This window comes from Pseudophryne corroboree, chromosome 2 (assembly GCF_028390025.1).
Source record: "Pseudophryne corroboree isolate aPseCor3 chromosome 2, aPseCor3.hap2, whole genome shotgun sequence".
In the NCBI taxonomy this organism is placed as follows: Eukaryota; Metazoa; Chordata; class Amphibia; order Anura; family Myobatrachidae; genus Pseudophryne; species Pseudophryne corroboree.
In genome coordinates, this window is record NC_086445.1 from 758,063,166 (window position 1) to 758,086,544 (window position 23,379).

General features: G+C 46.9%; 1 long non-coding RNA gene across 1 annotated transcript in view; it reads right to left on the reverse strand.

The window, feature by feature from the left end:
- LOC135051189 (uncharacterized) overlaps window positions 1-4,855 on the reverse strand; it is a 78,190-nt gene extending 73,335 nt beyond the window's left edge. Inside the window, exon 1 of the long non-coding RNA XR_010242106.1 lies at window positions 4,753-4,855. This is a non-coding gene — a long non-coding RNA (uncharacterized LOC135051189). The remainder of the gene's footprint in view (window positions 1-4,752) is intronic.
- Window positions 4,856-23,379: the final 18,524 nt, after the last annotated feature.

Consider the following 23,379-nt stretch of genomic DNA (forward strand, 5'->3'; position numbering starts at 1 on the left):
ACGCCATCATGTCCACCTTTGGTATTTCCCAATGGTTTACAATCATGTGGAAAACTTCCCGATGAAGTTTCCATTCTGCCGGGTGGAGGTCGTGCCTGCTGAGGAAGTCTGCTTCCCAGTTTCCATTCCCGGAATGAAACACTGCTGACAGTGCTATCACATGATTTTCCGCCCAGCGAAAAGTCCTTGCAGTTTTTGCCATTGCCCTCCTGCTTCTTGTGCCGCCCTGTCTATTTACGTGGGCGACTGCCGTGATGTTTTTCCCACTGGATCAATACCGGCTGACCTTGAAGCAGAGGTCTTGCTAAGCTTAGAGTATTATAAATTTACCCTTAGCTCCAGTATATTTATGTGGAGAAAAGTCTCCAGACTTGATCACACTCCCTGGAAATTTTTTCCTTGTGTGACTGCTCCCCAGCCTCTCGGGCTGGCCTCCGTGGTCACCAGCATCCAATCCTGAATGCCGAATCTGCGGCCCTCTAGAAGATGAGCACTCTGTAACCACCACAGGAGAGACACCCTTGTCCTTGGATATAGGGTTATCCGCTGATGCATCTGAAGATGCGATCCGGACCATTTGTCCAGCAGATCCCACTGAAAAATTCTTGCGTGAAATCTGCCGAATGGAATTGCTTCGTAGGAAGTCACCATCTTTACCAGGACCCTTGTGCAATGATGCACTGATTTTAGGAGGTTCCTGACTAGCTCGGATAACTCCCTGGCTTTCTCTTCCGGGAGAAAACACCTTTTTCTGGACTGTGTCCAGAATCATCCCTAGGCACAGCAGACTTGTCGTCGGGATCAGCTGCGATTTTGGAATATTTAGAATCCACCCGTGCTGTTGTAGCAGTATCCGAGATAGTGCTACTCCGACCTCCAACTGTTCCCTGGACTTTGCCCTTATCAGGAGATCGTCCAAGTAAGGGATAATTAAGACGCCTTTTCTTCGAAGAAGAATCATCATTTCGGCCATTACCTTGGTAAAGACCCGGGGTGCCGTGGACAATCCAAACGGCAGCGTCTGAAACTGATAGTGACAGTTCTGTACCACGAACCTGAGGTACCCTTAGTGAGAAGGGCAAATTTTGGACATGGAGGTAAGCATCCCTGATGTCTCGGGACACTATATAGTCCCCTTCTTCCTGGTTCGTTATCACTGCTCTGAGTGACTCCATCTTGATTTGAACCTTTGTAAGTGTTCAAATTTTTTTAGATTTAGAATAGGTCTCACCTAGCCTTCTGGCTTCAGTACCACAATATAATGTGGAATAATACCCCTTTTCTTGTTGTAGGAGGGGTAATTTGATTATCACCTGCTGGGAATACAGCTTGTGAATTGTTTCCCATACTGCCTCCTTGTCGGAGGGAGACCTTGGTAAACCAGACTTCAGGAGCCTGCGAAGGGGAAACGTCTCGACATTCCAATCTGTACCCCTGGGATACTACATGTAGGATCCAGGGGTCCTGTACGGTCCCAGCGTCATGCTGAGAGCTTGGCAGAAGCGGTGGAACGCTTCTGTTCCTGGGAATGGGCTGCCTGCTGCAGTCTTCTTCCCTTTCCTCTATCCCTGGGCAGATATGACTCTTATAGGGACGAAAGGACTGAGACTGAAAAGACGGTGTCTTTTTCTGCAGAGATGTGACTTAGGGTAAAAACTGTGGATTTTCCAGCAGTTGCCGTGGCCACCAGGTCCGATGGACCGACCCCAAATAACTCCTCTTCCTTTATACGGCAATACACCTTTGTGCCGTTTGGAATCTGCATCACCTGACCACTGTCGTGTCCATAAACATTTTCTGGCAGATATGGACATCGCACTTACTCTTGATGCCAGAGTGCAAATATCCCTCTGTGCATCTCGCATATATAGAAAATGCATCCTTTAAATGCTCTATAGTCAATAAAATACTGTCCCTGTCAAGGGTATCAATATTTTTAGTCAGGGAATCCGACCAAGCCACCCCAGCTCTGCACATCCAGGCTGAGGCGATCGCTGGTCGCAGTATAACACCAGTATGTGTGTATATACTTTTTATGATATTTTCCAGCCTCCTGTCAGCTGGCTCCTTGAGGACGGCCCTATCTATAGACGGTACCGCCACTTGTTTTGATAAGCGTGTGAGCGCCTTATCCACCCTAAGGGGTGTTTCCCAACGCGCCCTAACTTCTGGCGGGAAAGGGTATACCGCCCATAATTTTCTATCGGGGGGAACCCACGCATCATCACACACTTCATTTAATTTATCTGATTCAGGAAAAACTACGGTAGTTTTTTCACATCCCACATAATACCCTCTTTTGTGGTACTTGTAGTATCAGAAATATGTAACACCTCCTTCATTGCCCTTAACGTGTGGCCCTAATAAGGAATACGTTTGTTTATTCACCGTCGACACTGGATTCAGTGTCCGTGTCTGTGTCTGTGTCGACCGACTAAAGTAAACGGGCGTTTTAAAACCCCTGACGGTGTTTCTGAGACGTCTGGACCGGTACTAATTGTTTGTCGGCCGTCTCATGTCGTCAACCGACCTTGCAGCGTGTTGACATTATCACGTAATTCCCTAAATAAGCCATCCATTCCGGTGTCGACTCCCTAGAGAGTGACATCACCATTACAGGCAATTGCTCCGCCTCCTCACCAACATCGTCCTCATACATGTCGACACACACGTACCGACACACAGCACACACACAGGGAATGCTCTGATAGAGGACAGGACCCACTAGCCCTTTGGAGAGACAGAGGGAGAGTTTGCCAGCACACACCAAAAACGCTATAATTATATAGGGACAACCTTATATAAGTGTTTTCCCTTATAGCATCTTTTATATATTTCTAACGCCAAATTAGTGCCCCCCCTCTCTGTTTTAACCCTGTTTCTGTAGTGCAGTGCAGGGGAGAGCCTGGGAGCCTTCCCTCCAGCCTTTCTGTGAGGGAAAATGGCGCTGTGTGCTGAGGAGATAGGCCCCGCCCCTTTTTCGGCGGGCTCGTCTCCCGCTCTTTAATGGATTCTGGCAGGGGTTAAATATCTCCATATAGCCCCCGGAGGCTATATGTGAGGTATTTTTAGCCAAAAAAGGTTTTCATTTGCCTCCCAGGGCGCCCCCCTCCCAGCGCCCTGCACCCTCAGTGACTGCCGTGTGAAGTGTGCTGAGAGGAAATGGCGCACAGCTGCAGTGCTGTGCGCTACCTTAAGAAGACTGAGGAGTCTTCAGCCGCCGATTCTGGACCTCTTCTCGTTTCAGCATCTGCAAGGGGGCCGGCGGCGAGGCTCCGGTGACCATCCAGGCTGTACCTGTGATCGTCCCTCTGGAGCTAATGTCCAGTAGCCAAAGAAGCCAATCCATCCTGCACGCAGGTGAGTTCACTTCTTCTCCCCTAAGTCCCTCGTTGCAGTGATCCTGTTGCCAGCAGGACTCACTGTAAAATAAAAAACCTAAGCTAAACTTTTCTAAGCAGCTCTTTAGGAGAGCCACCTAGATTGCACCCTTCTCGGCCGGGCACAAAAATCTAACTGAGGCTTGGAGGAGGGTCATAGGGGGAGGAGCCAGTGCACACCACCTGATCCTAAAGCTTTACTTTTTGTGCCCTGTCTCCTGCGGAGCCGCTATTCCCCATGGTCCTTTCAGGAACCCCAGCATCCACTAGGACGATAGAGAAAATAGATATAACCTTTAATATATAGAACATACATACAAATTAAAAACAAAATCACAAATAAATCACAATGTGTCACTTGAAGCCAGATACTATAGGAGAAACAGGGTGGTATTTATGTGACCGGCGGTCGGGAGACCGACAGTCACATGACCTCCTCCAGCATCCCGACCCCTCACTATCCCGAGGGTCGGCATGCCGACCAACAGGGACTATTTCCACTCGTGGGTGACCACGACACCCATAGAGTGGGAATAGAACCCGGTCGCCACCGAGCCCGCAAGGGACTTGCTGCACTCGCCCCTCCCCACCGGGATCCCGGCGTCGGTAAGCTGACCGGTGGTCTCCTGGCCGCCGGTCAGCCATACTACACCCGGAGAAACATTGTACCAGTGCTGTACCTTATGCTGGAAAGTGCAGTGATTCTTCCACAAAGCCCCCTGGATAACACACACACTATGGGGGTCATTCCGTCCCGATCGCTGCTGTGCGTTTTCGTGGGGGGCACGGTTTGGCCACGCCAAGATAACATTAATAGACACCCCCATACCCCAGACAACAATAATATATTGCCACCCCAGATGGCATTAATACACCTACATTCCACAGTAACTCTCCTAGAGAACATTAATACTGTCCCAGTCCCACACATTATTCCCTCCTAGCAAACATAAATACAACCCCACAGTTCCACACCCCATCCTAGAGAAATTTCACTACACCCCAACACCCCCTCCTAGCGACACTTTAGTACACCCCCACAGCCCAATACCCCCTTAGACTCCTAGAGAACATTAATATCCCTCCTAGTTAACATTATTACACTGCCTCCATGGATACTTGACTTTGAAACTGTGAGCCCGAGGACAGAGGGAGCTGCGTGCACAATCAGCAGCTCCCTCCAGACATCCTGTATGCAGGGAGCTACAGAGCTCTGTTGCTGGTGCCGCTCCGTGAACGCGATCGCGAACGCGATCGCGGCTTTTTCTGAGATGGAAACAGTGCACAGCTGCCTGTCTCCATCTCTAATATTAAATATTCGGGCAATGCGGGGGGTTCCAGGTACTAGCAGCCGGTACTTCAGTGTACTTACTGAGAATGGCTGTCTTCTTCCTTCTGTCCCGGTCCTGGCTCCTCTGAGGCATTGTCGCGTCATTAGCTTCCTGGGCTTCCTGCAGCGCCCTCCAGTGGCCGGCCCTGGCTGAGGCACTTATACTAGTGCCGCCTGTAATGCTTTTTTTCAATGGGCTTTTACAGCCCGTAGCTTGTCCCCGCCCCCTGCCCGCTCACGGCTTCAGCTCCTTCAGTGTTGTAAGTGTGAGGCAGCGCTCTCGCTGCCTCACAAACAAAACTGGCTGTATTAGCAAAGGAAAATTGATTACAATAATACAAAAGAGATATTCATAACACAGAATATGTGTTAAAAATATGTTCTTTGTATTATTTTAATCATTAAATGACAGGTGAGGCACTGCCTCCCCTGCCTCCCCTGACTGCACGTCCCTGATAGATATATATATATATATATACATACATACAGTGCTCGATGTGGGCCAGTATACACTGCTGTGGCATACTGACACTTCGCGCACTGACTGCTGAAGACTCCCGCTGCTGCCATCATTTCAAATTTGGCGCTATTCAAGCACCAATTGGAGCTCTCAAGCCAGCAGCTAATGAGGAGCAGCCGCTCGGCCACTCCTGATTGGCTGCTGGTCCGTGGCAGATTTGAAATGATAGGCGGACTGGACGTGGGGGGGCGTCACAACCAGAGCCACACTGAAGGCCACAGAAGCCGCTGCTTCCTCCGCACTGCCAACCACAGCCTCCTCCTTCGCACCGCTGCCACCGACCACAGCCTCCACCTCCTCTGCACTGCCGCCGACTGCAGCCTCCTCCGCACCACCACTGACCACAGCCTCCTTACTGCTGTCCATTAGGTAATCTTACCTTGCTGCTTTTCTCTCTACCTACTGTATGTCCTTGCTGTCCCTCTCTCTGTCCCTGCTGTGACTCTCCCTGTCCCTATGTCCCTCTGTCACTCTCCCTGTACTTATGTTCCTCTGTCACTCTTCCTGTCCCTCTGTCACTCTCTATGTCCCTGCTGTTACTCTCTCTGTCCCTATGTACCTCTATCACTCTCCCTGTCCCTCTGTCACTCTCCCTGTCCATATATCCCTGCTGTCAGTCTCCCTTGTCACCCTCCCTGTACCTCTCTATGTCCCTGCTGTCACTCCCCCAGGGAGTATTTTGGCTCATTCCATGTGGCATAATGTGAATTTTGTCTCATCCTGTGTGGCATAATGTGAATTTTGGTTCATTTTGTGTGGCATAATATGAATTTTGGCTCATTCCGTGTGGCATATAATGTGAATTTTCGCTCATTCCGTGTGGCATAATGTGAATTTTGGCTCATTCTGCATGGCGTAATGTGAATTTTGGCTTATTCCGCATGGCATAATGTGAATTTTGGCTCATTCCGTGTGGCATAATGTGAATTTTGGCTCAGTCTGTGTGGCATAAGGTGAATTTTGGTTCATTCCATATGGCATAATGTGAATTTTGGCTCATTCTGTGGGAATTTTGGCTCATACTGTGTCACATAATGTGAATTTTGGCTCACTGTGTGTGGCATAATGTGAATTTTGGCTCATTCTGTGGGAATTTTGGCTCATTCCATGTGGCATAATGTGTAAGGGGCACCAGTACTAGATATTATAGCTCCAGGCACTTAAAGTGGGAGCTACATGCATGCAATGCTAATTGAATTAACTTCAATGTGTATCCAATTCCAGGGCAGTGACTGGGAGGTGGCTATTAATGCGCACAAAAATGGTCCGTCTCATGGGTGTGTTGCGTACATGATGCTAAGGTGTTTGCGTACACAGACGATTCATTGTTAACATTGGAGGCCACATTCAAATTGGAAAATCTGCAGTTACCCAAGGGTTGGTGCAAGTTTCAACGGTGCGACCAATAATAGTGTCTAAAGAAGCACCAAGCAGTGTTAGAGCATCTACAGACACTGACAGTGGGCGTCTCAGTCCTTGCACATTCAGATGCTTTGTAGTAGCATTTGCATAAAGTGTAGGTGACATATTAGTTTATTTAATATTTATTCAGTATTATTTCATGTTCTGCAGTTTGTTTACAGACACTACTCATACCCCTACCATGCTTTTCAAACCTGCTGCGGCACAAACAATAGGCCCTTCATAAATCTCAGCTCCCATGTGGACCTTACACACATATAGCACACATGTCACAAACACACTCACATATAGCTTTATATAGCACACCTGAATGTCATAAATACACACACACAGTTACAGTATATGCAGTAAGTATACATTTATGTTACACACACAGACACACTGTCACACACACACCTCTTTCACAAAAAGGTTAAAAAAAAACAAAGCCACTATCATGTAGAGAAAACAAACCACCATTATTTATTAAAGTAATACCCCCTCACCCCCCAGAAAACCCCTGCCCACATCCCCAGGCCTGTGATTCTAAATATATTGTACACTCTTTTGCAGAGTGGAATACAGTGTCTGAGCACTGACCCGGTCAGCATCAGAACCCCTTCCACTCCTCCCCCTCGGGACCCATCAGCACCCACCAACTACCTGGTGGATTGCTGCAGAGTCCGTGGAGCCTCACCCGGCCAGCTCTCTGCATCAAACTCCATGGTACAGTAGCTTCCTGAGGCAGACAGGAGCTGTGCGCTGCAGCTCCCTCTAGTGTTCATTCAGCCAGCATCTCAGTGTATTGGAGGAGGTAGCTGCCGCAAGGCAGAAACGGCCTGCGGAGCTCCTCCGTGTCAAAATAAATTAATAAATATTGGTCAGCGGCGCCATGGATCGGCGAGCAGGGGGTATTTCCAGGTACTCGGAACACCCCCCCCCCCCCGCCCCTGCATGCGCGTATGCCCTCCCATCTATACTCCCTCATCTGTATGTTCTGCTTTGTGCAGAACATACATATGAGTTATGGGATGCAGTTATGTGACCTGCAGATACACTATACCGGCACCTACATCCCGCCCCCATCACAATCCCGACAGTCGGCATGCCGACTAACGGACTATTCCCACTCGTGGTTGTTTCACGACACCCATACAGTGGGAATAGAACCTGTGGCATGCGAGCCCACAAGGAGCTTCATTGTGCTGGCACAAAGCCAGACATCTGATTGCCGGGGTCAGTATGGAGACAGCCAGTCACGCGACACCAACCCCTCTGCATAACGTACCTTCCCTTTCTTCACTGTATATCCATCATTGTGCCCCCCTACCCTCCCAGTCTGTTTACCCAACAATGCGCTATCTTACCCTGCTCATTTGTTTAGGCATAATTGTGCCTCCCTCTCCTCATAGTCTGGTTATTTAGCAGAGCACCCCCCAGTCTATTTGTGCATCATTGTGCCCCCTCCTAGTCAGAATATGCATTAGTGTGACCCCCCACCCACACACAATCATTATGCCTTAGTGTGTCTCCTACCCTCTTGGTCTGTGTGTGCATTATTGTGCTGCGTTTCTAGTCTGTATGTGCATCATTGTACCCCCTCCCCTCCTGGTCACTATACGCCAGTGTCCCGCTCCCCTCTTAGTCTGTATATGCATTAGTGTGCCCCCCCGCCCAGACTGTATATGCATTAGTGTGCCCCCCTGCCCAGACTGTATATGCGTTAGTGTGCCCCCCTCCCCAGACTGAATATGCATTAGTGTGCCCCCCTCCCCTGACTGAATATGCATTAGTGTGCCCCCCCAGTCTGTATATGCATTAGTGTGACCCTCCCTAGTCTGTAAGTACATTAGTGTGCCCCCCTCCCTAGTCTGTATATGCATTAGTATGCCACCCCTACCTAGTCTGTATAGACATTAGTGTGCCCCCCTCCCTAGTCTGTATAGACATTAGTGTGCCCCCCTAGTCTGTATATACACTAGTGTACCCCCTCCCTAGTCTGTAAGTACATTAGTGGGCCCCCCTCCCTAGTCTGTATATGCATTAGTATGCCACCCCTACCTAGTCTGTATAGACATTAGTGTGCCCCCCTCCCTAGTCTGTATAGACATTAGTGTGCCCTCCTAGTCTGTATATACACTAGTGTACCCCCTCCCTAGTCTGTAAGTACATTAATGTGCCCCTCCTCCTAGTCTATATATGTATTAGTGTGCCTCCCTGTCCCCCCAGTCTATATATGTATTAATGTAAGTATCTAGTATGTATAGGGACAAGTGTGACTAGCCTCCCCCACCCCCCTCTCTATAATGTGCAGCAGCCCCCTCCCCTAGTAGTTAGTTACCCACTCTCTGCACTTGCACCAGTCTCGCCCTACACTCGTCGCAGGTTCATTTCTGGCACTGAGCAACTGGTAACAGCAGCCACTGACTCCCACGGCTCTTCCCTGAGTGGCATGGCAGCAGCTCCATAACGCTGGGCTGCCGCTAGTGCGAGTTGTGCCTGGGAATACAGGTGCACGTGCGACACTGCCCCACCAGGGAACACGAGCCGAGCACAGAGGTACTCTCTGTAGGCAGACAGGAATAGCTACTGCATGCCAGCTCCCAAGACTATATTGTTCCGCCGACGCTGCCTGAGCACCAGGTAACAGTCCTGAGGCTGAGACCGAATCACCGTTATATATGGACAGGACAGCAGGTGGCCGCGGTGCTGGGCGCTGGAGATTGTCAGGAGAAAATTATGTCATCATTGTCCCAGCCAACATTCCATGATGTTGTGGGCCTATTTTGTTGGGGGGCCTGGAGCTGCAGCCCCACCCGCCCCATTGTTAATCCGGCCTTGGGTGTTGCTGTTCAAATAACATTACACTGGTCCTGTATGTTGCAAAAAATCAGGGGTACATTTGTTAAAAATTAAAAGCACACTGCTCTTGTATGCTGTAAAATATTGTGGTGTTGCTGTTCTAATAGCATTACACAGGCCCTGTATGTTGTAAAACTTCAGGGGTGCAGTTGTTAAAAATTAAAACCACACTCTTCCTGTATGCTTTAAAATATAGGGGTGCTGCTGGCCCTGAATGCTATAAAAATTCAGATGTGCCGTTTTTTAAAAATTATATGGACACTGCTCCTGTATGCTGTAAAATATTGGGGTGCTGCTGGCCCTGTATGTTGTAAAAATTCAGGGGTGCAGTTGTTAAACATTAATAGCACACTGCTCCTGTATGCTGTAAAATAGTAAAATATAGGGGTGCTGCTGGCCCTGTATGTTGTAAAAATTCAGAGGCGTAGTTGTTAAAAATTAAAAGCACACTGCTGTACGCTGTAAAATATAGGGGTGCTGCTGGCCCTGAATGTTGTAAAAATTCAGAGGTGCAGTTGTTAAAAATTAAAAGCACACCGTTGTGTGCTGTAAAATATGGTGGTGTTGCTGTTCAAATAACATTACATTGACCATGTATGCTATAAAAGTTCAGGGGTGCAGTTGTTAAAAATTAAAACCACACTGCTGTATGCTGTAAAATATAGGGGTGTTGCTGTTCAAATAATATTACACTGGCCCTGTATGTTGTAAATCTTCAGGGGGGCAGTTGCTAAAACTTAAAAGCACGCTGCTCTTGTATGCTGTAAAATATAGCGGTGTTGCTGTTCAACTAACATTACACTGGCCCTGTATGTTGTAAAAATTCAGGGGTGCAGTGAAAATCAATGTACACTGGCCCTGTCTTGTATACTGTAATATTTCTAGGGTGCAGTGAAAATCAATGTACACTGCTCCTGTCTTGTATACTGTAATAATTCTAGAGAGCAGTGAAAATCAATGTACACTGGCCCTGTCTTGTATGCTATATTTATTCTAGGGTGCAGTGAAAATCAATGTACACTGGCCCTATCTTGTATGCTGTAATTATTCTAGGGTGCAGTGAAAATCAATGTACACTGGTCCTGTCTTGTATACTGTAATAATTCTAGGGAGCAGTGAAAATCAATGTACACTGGCCCTGTCTTGGATGCTGTAATAATTCTAGGGATCAGTGAAAATCAATGTACACTGGCCCTGTCTTGTATGCTATATTTATTCTAGGGTGCAGTGAAAATCAATGTACACTGGCCCTATCTTGTATGCTTAAATTATTCTAGGGTGCAGTGAAAATCAATGTACACTGGCCCTGTCTTGAATGCTGTAAAATTACAGGGGTGTTGTGAAAATACAGTGTTGTTGGCACTGTCTGCGGTTGCGATGTCTAGACCTTACCTTCATGGGTAGAGGAGGCTCCTACCACCATTTGCACGCCCCCTGCAAGTGCTGGTAGGAGCACCGCCAGTCCAGTTGCAGATAGTGATTGAGGATGTCATTGTAGAAGTACACCAGAATGAGGAGGAAATGGGTGTAGCTGGCGCTGAGGAGGATGTTGACGATGAGGATTCTGATGATGATGTGGTTTATTTGAAAAAGGCACCAGTGGAGACAGTTGTTGGTCATGGAATGTAAAAGCCCATTGTCATGCCTGGGCAAAATAGCAAAAAAGCCACCTCTTCAGTGTGGAATTATTCTCCATAAATCCGGACAACAGGTGTCAAGCTATCTGTTGTCTTTGTCAATCCATAATAAGTAGGGGTAAGCGTGTTAACCACCTAGGAACATCCTCCCTTATACGTCACCTGCAGCGCATTCATCATAAGTCATTGTTAAGTTCAGGAACTTTGGGTAATAGCATAAGCAGTCCACTGACACCTAAATGATGTGGTTATGTTTGAATATTATTTCTCTGTGAGTATGAGGATGTAAACACTGAAGGGGGGGGGACTGAGGATGTCGGCGACATCTTGCCACTGTAAAACCAGTTTGGGCAAGGAGAGATTAATTGCTTCTTTTTTGGTGGCAAACCAAGCAAAGCAATAATTTCAGCCACAGTCATGTGGCAGACCCTGTTCTGAAGTGATTGGTTTGTAAAAGTGTGCATGTCCTGTTTATACAACATAAGGGTGGGTGGGAGGGCCCAAGGACAATTCCATCTTGCACCTTTTTTATTTCTTTGCATTATGTGCACTTTGGGGCCTAGTTTTTAAAACTGCCATCTTCTCTGCCACTGCAGTGCCACTCCTAGATGGGCCAGGTGTTTGTGCTGCCCACTTGTGTCGCTTAGCTTTGTCACCCAGCTACCTCATTGCACCTCTTTTTTTTCTTCTTTGCATTATGTGCTCTTTGGGGCCTAGTTTTTAAAACTGCCATCCTGTCTGACACAGCAGTGCCAATCCTAGATCGGCTAGGTGTTTGTGCTGCCCACTTGTGTCGCTTAGCTTAGTCATCCAACGACCTCATTGCACCTCTTTTTCTTCTTTGCATTATGTGCTCTTTGGGGCCTAATTTTTAAAACTGCCATCCTGTACACTGCAGTGCCACTCCTAGATGGGTCAGGTGTTTGTGCCGCCCACTTGTGTCGCTTATCTTAGTCATCCAGCAACCTCGGTGCACCTTTTCTTTTTGTTTGCATTATGTGCTGTTTGGGGCCTAGTTTATAAAACTGCCATCCTGTCTGACACTGCAGTGCCACTCCTAGATGGGCCAGGTGTTTGTGCCGCACACTTATGTCGCTTAGCTTAGTCATCCAGCGACCTCTGTGAAACCTTTTGGCCTAAAAACAATGGTGGTCATTCCGAGTTGATCGCTCGCTAACCGTGTTTAGCAGCCATGCAAACTCTATGCCGCCTCCCACTGGGAGTGTATGTTAGCTTAGCGCAAGTGCGAACGAAAGGATCGCAGATTGGCTACAAAGTTTTTTTGTGCAGTTTTAGAGTAGCTCAAAACCTACTCAGCGCTTGAGATCTCTTCAGACTGTTCAGTTCCTGTTTTGACGTCACAAACATGCCCTGCGTTCACCCAGCCACGCCTGTGTTTTTTCTGTCACGCCTGCGTTTTTCTGAACACTCCCTGAAAACGGTCAGTTGACACCCAGAAATGCCCACTTCATGTCAATCACCCTGCGGCCAGCAGTGCAACTGAAAAGCTTCGCTAGACCCTGTGTGAAACTACATCGTTCGTTGTAATAGTACGTAGCGCACGTGCAGAAGTGCCGTTTTTTTGCTTCACGCTGCACAGCGACCGATAGCAGCTAGCCATCAACTTGGAATGACCACCAATATTGTGAGGTGTTCAGAATACACTGGAAATGTGTTGAAATGAATGTTATTGAGGTTAATAATACCGTATGATCAAAATTACCCCAAAATGATGTGATTTTAGCTGTTTTCATGTTTGTTTGTTTTAAAAATCATTCAGATCCAAAACCGAAACCCGAAAGGGTGGTTTTGGCAAAACCAATCCAGATCCAAAACACGAGCAGGGATACAGATCCAAAACCAAAACACAAAACCCCAAAAGTGTCCGCTGCATATCTCTAGTCTCCAGTGATCGCGGCATTTTCACTCTTGCTGTGCAGCCAGAGCCGAATTAACAATGGGGCGGATGGAGCAGCAGCTCCAGGCCCCCCATTGAAAATAGGCCCACTGCAAACTGGCAGCATTGACAGGAAAAAACTTTTTTTTCACAGACTGCCAGCGGCCTCCTCTCTCCCACGCTCTCTCCTCCGGCTCCAGCACTCTCACCTGAGATGTCACGGAGCAGGAGCCGTACAGGCAGTGTGCTGGCTGCCCCTCCCTCTCCAGTCTCTCCTTCTCCGGGGTCCTGCTGTGACTCACAGGCCCAAGCTCCGCCCCCCCCCCCCCCCCCCCCCCTACCCAGACTGTACGGGCCACGGGGAGCTGCTGCTGCAGGAAGCCTGGCAAGTGTTATGATGGCTTCTTTATTAATGTGTGTATACAGTTTGTGTGGTGTGTGTGTGTGTGTGTGTGTGTGTGTGTGTGTGTGTGTGTCCTAAATGTGTGTAGTGTGTATTGTGTGTGTATATGTGGTGGGTGTGAGTGTGTAATGTGTACTGTGTGTATAGTGTATACTGTGTGTGTGTATATGTGGTGGTGGTGGTGGTGGTGGTGGTGGTGGTGTACTGTGTGTGTATATGTGGTGGTATGTGTGTACTGTGTGTGTATATGTGGGGGTGGGGGTGTACTGTGTGTGTGTGTGTGTGTGTGTGTGTGTGTGTGTGTGTGTGTGTGTGTGTAGTGTGTACATATGTGGTGGTGTGTGTGTATATGGGGTGGTGTGTGTGTATAGTGTGTACTTTATGTGTGTAGTGTGTGTGTGTGTGTGTGTGTGTGTGTGTGTGTGTGTGTGTGTGTGTGTGTGTGTGTGGCGTTGGGGTTGTGTGTGTAGTGTATACTGTGTGTGTGTGTGGGTGTGTATACTGTATGTGGTGGTGGGTGTGTGCGTATAGTGTGTGTGTGTGTGTGTGTGTGTGTGTGTGTGTGTGTGTGTGTGTGTGTGTGTGTGTGTGTGGTGGAGGTGTGTGTGTAGTGTGTATATGTGGTGGTGTGTGTGTATGTGGTGATGGGTTGTGTGTGTACTTTGTATTTGTAGTGTGTACTGTGTGTGTATACTTTATGTGGTGGTGGGTGGGTGTGTATAGTGTGTGTGTGTGTGTGTGTGTGTGTGTGTGTGTGTGTGTGTGTGTGTGTGTGTGTGTGTGTGTGGTGGTGGAGGTGTGTGTGTAGTGTGTATATGTGGTGGGGGGTTTCAAAGCTGGATTACTAATGGGGCGGATGGAGCTCCAGCTCCAGGCCCCCCATCAAAAAAGGCTCACAGCATTTCCTATGGCCGCATAAGGTCCCGTACACTCACACATCAAACGCTTCCCCCTGTTCCCGCTCGGGGGTAGAAAAACCGGGAATATTGAAAGTGAAGTGCAGGAAGAGCTTAAGAAGGCTCCTGCTGCGCCACTATTACTGCATTTATGAATACCGCATTTAAATGCGGTAATAACGGCGCAGCAGGAGCCTTCTCAAGCTCTTCCTGCACTTCACTTTCGGTTTCTGCCCCTGGACCTCTCCCGCACTGCCGCTCCATGACATCATGACGCACATCCCGCAGGGTGACTGGAACATGCGCCGCCCTGTAGCACAGCTGGAGTAGCAGAGCTCAGGTCCGTGAAGTAAGGCTTGATGATCTTGACTGAGCTGCGGTATGTGGCTGCTGCTGATCGCGGAAGGGCTGTAGTGCAGTGCTGTATAGAAAGGTATGCACTGCCACAATTAAGATTTTAGCAATTATATTTGGTGACTTGAAACTGTATATATCTCTTTGTAAGTATATATTAGTTTACCTCAGTCAATGCCTGCCCCTGCTTGGCTCCACCCTCTCTCTGCTATTTACCCAAGCCCTTTCCCTTCCCTTTTGTGACTCAAATCCCCCTCCTTCCTCCCATCGTGCCTCCTTCCCAATCCATCCCAGGTGGATCCCACACATTCATCCCAATTTCTTCCCCTCCCCCTCCCCCATCATGGTATAGACACAAACCCCTCACCCATCCCCCTTCCACACTCCCATACTTACCCTGGCAGCCAGTCAACCTTTCCTCAGCTGTCCCATCTCACATGTAGATGTGTGTGTGTGTATATATATATATATATAATATTCAAGTAAGGCGACACTCTGGGGAGACTCCAATGTAGTGAAACAAAATGGTGTTTTAATGCCAACGTATATATGGGTTCGGTATGCTTTTCCGCCGTTCGGGATCCCGGCAGGCAGAATGCCTGCAGGGAGCGCAGTGAGTCCACTCACTCGCCACACTATTCTATTTGCCCTTGGGTGGTGGTGTGGACCTCCATCAGAGTGGGAATTCTGTGCCTCGTCCAGGATTCCGACCACCGGCATTTCTCTGGGTGTCAGGATTCCGGAATTAGTATCCTGAATAACAAAAATAATATTTATCCAAGAGATAAAAGATCAGGCGCTTTAATGTGCTGTTTCTCTAAAGCTGCTGCTAAATATTTGGGGTAGTCACACCCAGATTACGTGCACAAAAAAAAAAAACAGGTAGCAGCACTAGTGAAAAATTACTTAAATAGAAGGATTGAGTAATAATTAATAATGTTTAACAAACCATAAAATCGCTTAACTAACATAAGCATCCACATATATATAAAACCAAACATAACAATAAAAACTAAAAAGGGTCACATTAGTAACTGCCTTTTCTGTGTGATCCGTTCCTGTTTAATATAGACCGGGTAGCAGATAGGAGATTTGTTGGCAGTGGACTGACAGCGCAGTCCACAAGTTAACAGTTATTTACCACATTTAGCCGCTGGAGGGATAGTCCCTCGAGATTAGCTCATAAGAAAGTTCACACACTTGTGGGTCCTCACTGCATCGCCGTGTCCTCATTAGATGTGGAGGATTCGTGGTATTTCTGTTGATGGTATTCACCACAGCTGTTCTGCTGAAATAAAGTCCAGTCCTGGTCCGGGAACACTAGGCAGTAAATTTCAAAGAATGGTGACCCCAATGGCTTCCTTACTGACGCGTTTCGCGTTTCTTTAGTATCCTGAATGTCAGGATCCCGACAGCCGGTAAATTGACTGCAACATATATATATATGTGTGTGTGTGTGTGTGTGTGTGTGTGTGTGTGTGTGTGTGTGTGTGTGTGTGTGTGTGTGTGTGTGTGTGTGTGTGTGTGTGTGTGTTTGTGTGTGTGATGTTTATGAGATTTATGGCACCGCTGCATGCACATCACTATCTCTATGGATAGATTTAGACCCTTACCAGGCCACATTTAATTTATTTTGCTCTTTATATATTTGGCCACTGTTGTGTGTGCTGGGCCCTTTACTAGGTTTTGCCCCTTTGTACCCGCTAGTTACTGCATCGGTATGTGCTCTGAGTTTTGGTAATGTCCACCTTTGGAGCCCCTATTAGCCCATTTTGAGGTCTGGGTCATTGTGTGACATTACACCGGGGGTTGGGTATATTTATTTGACATGGCACTGCTGTATGTGCTTATTTATCCCATTTGTCATCTTGTGGAGTGATGTAGTTATGTGAACGGCGGTCAGTACACCTCTGGTCACAATACTTGCTGCTAAATTCCATCCCCCTCTAAATCCTGACATTTGGCATGCCGATTAGCAGGGACTATTCCCATACAGTAGGAATAGAATCTGTGGTGACAGCAGCTCACCACCTAGCCTGCAGAGTGGCGAAGGCAGTGAGCCTGCATGGGGCTTCGTTGCGCTCGCCCCCTCTTGCATTCTGCTGCCGGGAACCCGCGGTCGGTATGCTGACTGTTGGGATCCCAAGCACCGGAAAGCCATACCCAACCCTTTGTGGATTATGTTTATTTTATATGTGTTATTTTAATTTTATTTATTTATATTTTCTTTTTTTTATTTGTTACTTTTCATTTTCTATTTTCATAATTTTTTGGTCCCTTTTGTATTTCACATTCTGCAATATTTGTGTATTGTGTATTTTATCAGCCGCCGTGCTGTTTGTTCTATTAATGCTATGCCATGTGCTGTGGGATATTATACTATTACTTGCCGTATGACGCATCCTATTGGTGATACCCTCTGTGCTGTTATTGCATTATTATATTTTTTTCTCCCACATATGTCCTTTTGTTTATAGCCTGCATGCTGTCTTGTATGTTGTCAGTCTTCTCCAATAGATTCCCTATTGATACCACATACTGGCAGCCTCTGTGCTGTGGAAATTTACTGTACACTATCTTCCTTTGTAGGACTGCACGCCACTATGGTGCTATTTTGTTTCTATATGTTGTTATTTTGTTTCTGTCTGTAGTTACTATGCTTCAAGGTCTTTCTTTTTATCTTTGTCATACATAGCCCTGCTGATGTTTCACCGCTATTGCAGACACAGGACACCGGGTTTTATAGGGGTTATTCTGTTGCCTGTGCGCCTCCAGTATACACCCCGCTCATTATAAATGACACAGAGAGCCACACTGCTGTAGTCAGCACGGATGGTGTAATGGTTAGCATTACTGCCTCACAGCACTGAGATCATGGATTTGATTCCCACCATGGCACTAAAGGCCCATACACACTTGACGATGCACACATCGTTAACGACCATCGTTAACGACTTCCCTTGAACTTCCCTTGAACAGCTGAGCAAACGACATGAGCATACACACTACCAACGACCAAAGACCAAAGACCATTCATCGTTGAAGCATCCAAGCTGAACAGTTTATTAAAATAATGAGCTGGGAACAGGGCTGGTGAACAGTGGCTTGGTCGTTGGTCGTTCACACCATACACATTTAACGACGTCTCTGGTCGGTAACGACCATAGTGGAAATTGAGCATACATGCTCCACAGATAAGCGAGGGTCGTTAACGTCCCGCGGGGCCGCGCATCAGTGGTCGTCGGATGCATACACACTTGACGATATAATGAGCGACGTCATTGATGAGGGCTGAAATGAACGACGTTGCACATTTTATCGTCAAGTGTGTATGGGCCTTAACTGTGCGGAGTTTGTATATTCTCCCCGTACTTGCTTTGGTTTCCTCAGGGTACTCTGGTTTCCAACCACAATCAAAAATTATACTGATAGGTTAATTGGCTCCCAACAAAAAGTAACCCTAGCGTGAATGTGTGTGGTGTACATGTGGTAGGGAGTATAGAGTGTAAGCTCCACTGGGGCAGTGACTGATGTGAAAAGCTGAATATCATCTGTAAAGCGCTGCGGAATATGTGTGCGCTATATAAATAACTGGTAATAAATAAATAGTAGTCAGGAGGGGTTGCTGCCACACAAAGAGCTGCAAAGAAGGGGGCAGGTGTAAGCTTTGTATGAACAAGCAGAGTTTGCCACGTTGGAAGGACCTTGAACTGTCAAGTTCTGGGCTAGCTGCGCCGAAAGTGCTCATTCGGCGCAGATGTAGCCACGATGAGCATGGCTACATCTGTATTACAGTCACATTAACAAGTGGTTTGTTCATTCATAGACTCTCACATTGCAATGTTCATGTAAGCGAAGAGCAGGGGAAATGGAGATTTTTGAAGGTAGGCGCTAGTCACACCATATGTACAGGCCACACCCCCTGTGCAGAACACACCTCCACAACACTAGTTACACCCCCCACATCACTAGTCACACTCTTGGTGTGCTGGTCACACCCCCTGTGGCAGCACACAATAGGCCCTTCATAAATTTCAGCTCCAGCCCAAGTGGAGCATAATCTGGCACTGTGTGGAGCTTGTATAGTATAGATGTGTCTTTGCTATGACTGTCCAGGGGTGCTGTGTTGTCCATCCAAGGGTGCTCTCTCCGTCCATCCAGTGACTTTGCCCCAGTGTAGAAGACATAAAAGCTAAAACTATATATTTTTGTGCTGTACCTTAGTGTGCTATACTATTCTCATCCAAGTATAGTGACACTGAGGTGGGACCACAGTGTAATATTCATACATGTATTGTGACGAGCATGGCTACATCTCTATTTCTTTATTAATGAAAACATTCTTGGATACTTTCTATTAGAGATGAGTGAGTACAGTTCTCAGAGAACCGAACCGTACCAAACTTCATGCTCTGAGCCCGGTTCCGAGTCAGGCTCGGTTTTCCTGCCTGACTCGGAAACCTGAATGAGGCAAAACATCATCATCCCGCTGTCGGATTCTCGCGGATTTGGATTCCATATAAGGAGTCGCGGTCATTTTCACTTCAGTCTCGGAGAGTGTAGTGAGAGGACGTGTCTCCGTCCTCAGTGTCTGTGTGGGGGCGGGAAAGTGGGGAGGCGAGTCTTGTGCTGTGTTGTGCTGCTCAGTCCAGTCCAGTGTTGTCAGTGTCTTATGCTGCATCAGTCCAGCCAGTCACAGTGTTGGTGTCCTCTGCTGCTATATGTCCCCAGTGCTGCTGACTGCTGTATAAGTCCCTTGCATTTTTGCTATGTTGTCTTGCATCAGACCAGGGGTAGTGTCTTGTGCAGCATCAGTCCAGTGACCAGACACAGTGGTGGTGTCCTCTGCTGCCATATATTCAGTCTAGCTGTAAAAGTCCCTTTCAGTGGGGCTGTGTTGTCCTGCATTAGACCAGGGGAAGTGTCTTGTGCCGCATCAGTCCAGTGAACAGTCACAGTGGTGGTGTCCTCTGCTACCATATATCCAGTATAGCTGTATAAGTCCCTTTCAGTGGGGCTGTGTTGTCATGCATTGGACCAGGGGAAGTGTCTTGTGCCGCATCAGTCCAGTGAACAGTCACAGTGGTGGTGTCCTCTGCTGCTATATATCCAGTGTAGCTGTATAAGTCCCTTTCAGTGATGCTGTGTTGTCTTGCATCAGACCAGGAGTAGTGTCTTGTGCAGCATCAGTCCAGTGACCAGTCACAGTGGTGGTGTTCTCTGCTGCCATATATCCAGTGTTACTGCCATATAATTCCCGTGATACTGGCGTATAATTCCCGTGATCTTGCCATATAATTCCCGTTACACTGGCATATAATTCCTGTGACATTGCCGTATAATTCTCAGAATACTGTCGTATAATTCCTGTGACATTGCCGTATGATTCTCGGAATACTGGCATATAATGCCTGTGATACTGCCATATAATTCCCGTGATACTGGCGTATAAATCCTGTGACATTGCCGTATAATTCCTGTGATATTGACATATAATTCTCGTAATACTAGCGTATAATTCCTGTGCCATTGGCGTTTAATTCTCGGAATACTGGCGTATAATTCCTGTGACATTGCCGTATAATTCTTGGAATATTGGTGTATAATTCCTATGATATTGCCATATAATTCTCGGAATACTGGCATACTGTATAATTCCTGTGACATTGCCGTATAATTCTCGGAATACTGGCGTATAAATCCTGTGATACTGCCATATAATTCCCGTGATACTGGCGTATAAGTCCTGTGACATTGCTCTTTAATTCCTGTGATATTGCCATATAATTCTCAGAATACTGGCATATAATTCCTGTGACATTGCCGTATAATTTTCGGAATACTGGTGTATAATTCTTATGATATTGCTGTATAATTCCTGTGATATTGCCATATAATTCTCGGAATACTGGAGTATAATTCCTGTGATACTGCCATATAATTTCCGTGACACTGCTGTATAATTCCTGTGACATTGCCATATAATTCCTGTGATATTGCCATATAATTCTCGGAATACTGGCGTATAATACCTGTGATATTGCCATATAATTCTCAGAATACTGGTGTATAATTCCTGTGATACTGACATATTATTCCCGTGATACTGGCGTATAAATCCTGTGACATTGCTGTATAATTCCTCTGATATTGCCATATCATTCTCAGAATACTGGCGTATAATTCCTGTGACATTGCCGTATAATTCTCGGAATACTGCCATATAATTCCTATGATATTGCAGGATAATTCCTGTGATATTTCCGGATAATTCTCGGAATACTGGCGTATAATTCCTGTAATACTGCCATATAATTCTCATGAAACTGGCATATAGTTCCTGTGACATTGCCATATAATTCTCGGAATACTGGCGTATAATTCCTGTTATACTGCCATGTAATTCCCGTGATACTGGCGTATAATTCCTGTGACATTGCCATATAATTCTCGGAAAACTGCCATATAATTCCAGTTATCCTGCCGTATAATACTATATAAATCCATATAATTCCGTATAAATCCAGTCCAGTGGTGCTGCCATATAAATTCAGTGGTGCTGTCCTGTGCTGTATATTATTTACAACAAACAAAGGGGTTATTAATATTTAATCCAAATAATTTTTACAGGGTTTGCCCTGTGAGGTGTAGGGGTATACTTTCTTTTGCCGCATATTGTGTTATATAACTACAGAAAAATCATGGAGAACAAACATTTGGAGGATAAAATAGGGAAAGATCAAGAACCACTTTCTCCTATTGCTGAAGCTGCTACAACTAGCCATGACATAGATGATGAAATGCCATCAACGTCGTCTGCCAAGGCCGATGCCCATTGTAATAGTAGAGGACATGTAAAATACAAAAAGACAAAGTTCAGTAAAAAGACCCAAAAAAAGAAATTTAAATGGTCTGAGGAGAAAGGTAAACTTGCCAATATGCCATTTACGACACGGAATGGCAAGGATCAGCTAAGGCCCTGGCCTATGTTCATGACTAGTGGTTCAGCTTCACATGACGATGGAAGCCCTCATCCTCCCGCTAGAAAAATTAAAAGAGTTAAGGTGGAAAGAGCACAGAAAAGAACTTTGCGTTCTGAGATGGTATCACAAATCCCCAAAGAGAGTCCAAGTGTGTCGGCGGTTGCGATGCCTGACCTTCCCAACACTGGACGGGAAGAGGTGGCTCCTTCCACCATTTGCACGCCCCCTGCAAGTGCTGGAAGGAGCACCCACAGTCCAGTTCCTAATATTGAAATTGAAGATGTCACTGTTGGAAGTACACCAGAATGAGGATATGGGTGCTGCTGGCGCTGAGGAGGAAGTTGACGATGAGGATTCTGATGGTGATGTGGTTTGTTTAAGTCAGGCACCGGGGGAGACATCTGTTGTCCGTGGGATGAAGAAGCCCATTGTGATGCCTGGGCAAACTACCAAAAAAGCCACCTCTTTGGTGTGGAATTATTTCTCCACAAATCCGGACAACAGGTGTCAAGACATCTGATGCCTCTATCAATCTGTAATAAGTAGGGGTAAGGATGTTACCCACCTAGGAACATCCTCCCTTATACGTCACCTGCTGTGCATTCATCAGAAGTCAGTGTCAAGTTGTGAAACTTTGGGTAAGAGTGTAAGCAGTCCACTGACACCTAAATCCCTTCCTCCTCCTGTACCCAAGCTCCTGCAAGCCTCACCACCAACCCCCTCAACATCAACTTCCTCCTCGGTCAGGAACATCAGTAGTCCTGCAGGCCATGTCACTGTCAAGACTGAGGATTCCTTTCCTAACCGAGATTCCTATGGAGGATCCTTGAGTGGTACACCTGCTGTTGCTGCTGCTGCTGCTGTTGTTGCTGCTGGGAGTGGATTGACATCCCAGAGGGGAAGTTGGAAGACCACTTGTACTACTTCCAGTAAGCAATTGACTGTCCAACAATCCTTTGTGAGGAAGATGAAATATGACAGCAGTCATCCTTTTGCAAAGCGGATAACTGAGGCCTTGACAGCTATGTTGGTGTTAGACGTGGTTCCGGTATCCGCCATTAGTTCAGTGGGACTTAGAGAATTGTTTGAGGTACTGTGTCCCCAGTATCAAATCCCATCTAGGTTCCACTTCTCTAGGCAGGCGATACCGAGAATGTACACAGACGTCAGAAAAAAAGTCACTAGTGTCCTACAAAATGCGGTTGTATCCAGTGTCCACTTAACCACAAACATGTGGACAAGTGGAACAGGGCAGACTAAGGACTATATGACTGTGACAGCCCACTGAGTAGATGGGTGTCCTCCCGCAGCAACAACAGCAGCGGCACCAGTAGCAGCATTTTGCAAACGCCAACTCGTTCCTAGGCACACTACGCTATGCATCACCGCTATACGTAAGAGGCGCACAGCTGACAACCTCTTACGGAAACTGAGGAACATCATTGCAGAATGGCTTACCCCAATTGGACTCTCCTGGGGATTTGTGATATCGGACAACGCCACCAATGTTGTGCATGCATTACATCGTGGCAAATTCCAGCACATCCCATGTTTTGCACATACAATTAATTTGGTGGTGCAGACATTTTTTAAAGTGACGGGTGTGCAGGAGATGCTGTCGTTGGCCCGAAAAATTGTGGGCCACTTTCGGCATTCTGCCACCGCGAGCCAAAGACTGGAGCACCAGCAAACAAGCCTAAACCTGCCCTGCCATCA